Source organism: Nothobranchius furzeri, chromosome 2, assembly GCF_043380555.1.
Source record: "Nothobranchius furzeri strain GRZ-AD chromosome 2, NfurGRZ-RIMD1, whole genome shotgun sequence".
NCBI lineage: Eukaryota > Metazoa > Chordata > Actinopteri > Cyprinodontiformes > Nothobranchiidae > Nothobranchius > Nothobranchius furzeri.
The window spans coordinates 61,721,118-61,725,681 of NC_091742.1; the positions used below are offsets into that span (position 1 = coordinate 61,721,118).

Genomic DNA, 4,564 nt, shown 5'->3' on the forward strand with positions numbered 1-4,564 from the left:
AATGTTAAATGGACCTTAGCACTTCTTATTTTGCATCAAATGTGGGTAAAATGTAAAAAAAAACAGGCTTTTTAATAAAATAGCATTGAAGTGTTTTTAATGCGCATTTGTTTATTCAACTTAAGCCTAATAATGATTAGATCTGGAGGATAAGCCTGAGGAAGATGTGTGTGGAGGTCAGTGCTGCTCTGTCCTGGAGGAGGTACCAGCAGACCACCACTACTGTTAACAGGCAAGTCATTCACAGAGATGTAACAGCCGTCGTCTGAGCCAGCCCAGCAGTCCCTGTAGGTGGACGATGGAGTGGACAGTGAGAGGAAGCGTCCTAAAGCTCTTTCTGCAGACCGTCCTGTATGATGTTCCTCTGACCAGAAACGTCCAGCCACAGGTCTGTTCCAGCCCTCCATCCACGTCTGGATCCTCCTGCAGCAGATCCAGCTGCACTGTTAAAGACTTCCTGCTCACTCAGTTTAAATAAATGATCCAGGAAGAGTCACTCAGGTTAATCCTGCTTTAACCGTACATAACTGGTCCATACTGGTTTTGATCTGTAAATAAGTGTAACGTATTATAAATAATCTTGTCTCCTTACCATCTTTTCATTTTCTGTTCATGTAACATGTTTAAAAACATCTGTAATAATAAAACTGGTGATAAAATCAATGACCAGAAAGAGTTATCAGTTAGTATTTGTTTTAATAAACGTGTTCAAATATCAAACAGCTAACTAACATTAACATGATGACAGTAGAAGGCCTCTCTCCCAGGAGGACCAACAGGTAAAGCCTCTCCTGACCCTGGACACCTGCAGTCCTACAGAGAAAATCAGAGACCACAGGTGACAAAAAGGCAATAAACACATTTTTACATTTATCCACATGAGGAGATAAAAATTATATTCTTCACACAAACACTTTTTACTTCATTAAAACGTGTCAACTGTGTAAATCCCTGAATGTAAAACTACTTTTCACAGAAGAACTTCTGTGGTTGTGTGTGTAAACAGCTTCACCCTTCACCTCTAAGCTTAATAAAAACGCTTCTTTGCTCTGTTGTCCTTAAAACAAATGACAAGTTTAATTGTCTACATACACACACACAGACACACACACACAAACACACACACACACACATACACCCCCCCACCACCCCCACACACGGGAATCAATCAATCAGTCAATCAATCAATCAATCAAATTTTATTTCTAAAGCGCTTTTCAAACAAAGTGTTATTCAAAGTGCTTTACAAAATGACCCCAGATTCCCATAACAGGTTAAAAACATTAACAAACATATGCAATCACGCACACACACACAGACTCACACACACACACACACAAGCAGTGGCGGCTGGCCAGTAGAGGGCGATAGGGCGCCGCCCTCCCAGTTTTTCCGTGTTTTTAATTTTTATAAAAAATAAATAAATAAATAAAATTAACAATAATCACATATTCTAAGTTAATTGTGTGTTTTGTAACAAAAATAAATCATATATATATATATATATATATATATATTGGTCTCTGCCGGTCTCTGCCGAGCGGCGGAGGCTGTGTGCTGTTTTTCAATCGCCCAAACAGGACGAGACCAGCTGTCCAACTGCTGACAAGAATATCAAAGGGTAGGAATGGGAATGTATCCAATCAGCGTCGACGTTGTTTCAGAACGTTTCAGAAGCATGATGGGCGATGGAGCTACCGCCAAAGGTTTCGTTGGTGTTCGGTAGAACTCAGCAGAGTTGTTTTTGGTCGTGACGCAGATGTAACATGGACGCCGCCGGTGACTACAACCAGCATGGATACCGGATCTCAGCAGCCACTGAATTCAGTTCGGTCTCTAATCCAGTATCCGTTCGAGAGGAGAACTATGGTGGAAAAACTTAATGTCAAAGAGCGGACCAGATCAGCCCGACGTAAAGATAAGCCAGCAGGAGAAGGAGAGAGGTAAACTGTACACACGAGGCTTCTCCTGAAATTGGTACACCAGGAAGGCTTGGCTAGCTGGATGCAATCACGCTAATGCGTTATTTTGCTTTCCGTGTTTGTTATTCAAAACGGCTGGGACAGATAAGGCATGGATGAGTCAGGAGTTACAGACATGAAACATTTTTCTGAGAAGGTGAAGAAACACGAGTCATCCCGGGCACACATGGACAACAACACGGTGAAGCTAGCCATGCTAGGCAGCAGAGCTAACGTTGCCATGCAGGGAGAACAGCAGCTGGGTGCAGAGGTAAGCTGTACATTGCATTTCTGTGAACAAGACAATCAGAATCAGAAATCCTTGGTTGTCCCACAAACCGGGACATTTGTTTAATAACATGTTTAATGTGCAATAACTGTAAAAACTAATTTCAACACACATACTTATTATACATATTTAATCACGTAAATGTGTATTTCATGTAAATTTGTACATACATCAATCTGATTCCATTTTACTTGTTACACTTCTGCTGCAGCAAACAAATTTCCCAGCTTTTGGGACAATTAAACATTTCTGATTCTCAATTAGATGTTTTTACCTCAAATGTAAAAACATCTGATTGAGAATCAGAAATGTTTTATTGTCCCCAAAACTGGGAAATATAACATTTGTAAGAGGATACTGATGACATTATTTCCTATGAAAGTGTTTCCTATGTACTTATCTGTTGTTTTTTATTTATCATATGACAGGTTTTTCACACCATCCTGAGCCATGCAAAAGAAGATTCTTGTCACCACACCCATGACCACAGCCGAATCAGAAAGGTGCTTTTCTACTTTAAAGAGGATTAAGACTTTCCTTGAGGAACACCATGACACAGGATGGGCTGAATGCTCTTGCCATGCTCTCCATGGAAAAAAAAGCTTGTCACAAACATTCCTGACTTCAATAAAAAGCTAATCGAGAGCTTTGCCACTCAGAAGGACAGAAGGGCAAAATTTCTGTACAAATGAGGTATCACACACACACACACACAAATGCATCCACTTGATCTTTGTATAAAGTTGACCTTGGCACTACACTCCAGAAATATTTAACAGTGTAAATTTCTGGCATTTTGTCTAAGTAGCGTTTTACTGTAACAGTGACCTGCTCATAAATTTTGGTGTTCACTCAAATGTTGAAATTAAACAAAATGTTTTTGTTACTTGCCTCTTGCATTGCCTATTTACCATTTATGGTCATGTTATTTTATGTGCAATTTAATGCAGTATTTTTCAACCTTGGTCCGCAAGGCAGTGTGCCAATAGTCAGACACACCTGGATTAATCAGTTTGTCCAGATGTCATACGGGCAAAGTCTGTTTTATTGTGGTTTTCCTTCTAGTGTGGTGTGTTTTTAGTGTGTATTCTTTTTTATTTAGTTTAGTGCATGGAATGCTTTTATTTTGGGGAACCCAGGAAACTGGGAGGGTGTGTGATTTTACTTTGATGAGCTTGGACAGATGACATCCGGACCGGAGCAATTATCTGCACCGGTGGCAGATTAGGAGCATCTGTTTTTTGGTGGAGACGGTGGCAGCAAGCAGAGAATCGCCGGGTGAAAGGACACCGATCGTCTGTGACGAGGCTTCATGGAGATGTGGGCAGGGTATTCCTCTGCCCTGGCGTGTGAGTAGCGGCCCTGTGACAAGGTGTGACCCGCGGTGTGTGATCGAGCAGTGACTGCCGTTAAATTCACTGACAGGTGGACCCGCGACAGAGGAGGACGACAGCGTGGCGCGGTGACGCGGCCGAGCCAGTGACTGATCTGCAGGAGGAAGCGGCCGATCGAGGGAAACGGCAGTGCGGCAGACGCGCGTCTTGAAGGAGGAGGCGAGCTATCGAGCGAAGAGGAAGCGGCCGATCGAGGGAAACGGCGGTGCGGCAGACGCGCGTCTTGAAGGAGGAGGCGAGCTATCAGGCAAGAGGAAACCAGCGCGGCAGACAAGTGTCCCCAAGGAGGAGGAATCTGCCCCGCAGCGTCCAGATAAGGCTGCAGACTCTCCGGCCCAGTTCTGACAACCGTTTATAGTGACTGTCCTAACCTGTTTTTTTTAAATGATGTTTTAATTAGAATTTTCAATAAACCCCGGTGCGGTGGTTAATGGCTGATTCCTTTGATCTCTGGCAGACGCTCTCAATTTACCTGGTGTAATCCTTGGGTGGGATTTTGTATTTGGTAGATATATAATATAGCCCACCCACCCGGTAGGAAGGTGCCACACAATAATGTAAGACAGGAAATAAAAGAGCTGTGCTGAATTCAGGAAATAGTGAAGTTGTGCACAAAGCTCAGAAAGCACAAGTTTGTTTAAAAATAAAAAATAGCACAGCCCCACCAAAAATTTTTTTCACCAGCCGCCACTGCACACAAGTAAAAATTATATTAGGCTGAGTCCAGATGAGCCAAGTATGGTAACGCAAGGAAACGCCATCAGAGGAGCCGTCTGTCCCGGCAGCATCAGGTCTTCCACACTAAGGCAGGGCGCTCAGTGGAGGGGGAGCATAGACCCCCACCTATAGAGCGCCCAGGAAGCTACAGTTGACCACCGCTCCCGGGGCAGAGGGCCCCCACAGAGGAAACACTGGATTAA

General features: G+C 43.3%; 1 long non-coding RNA gene across 1 annotated transcript; it reads left to right on the forward strand.

Annotated features, from left to right (window-relative positions):
* The first annotated feature begins 3,484 nt into the window (after window positions 1-3,484).
* LOC139063963 (uncharacterized) lies at window positions 3,485-4,075 on the forward strand. Its single transcript, XR_011517282.1, has 2 exons — window positions 3,485-3,599; window positions 3,676-4,075. It is a non-coding gene; the product is annotated as an uncharacterized lncRNA (long non-coding RNA).
* The last annotated feature ends 489 nt before the right edge of the window (window positions 4,076-4,564 follow it).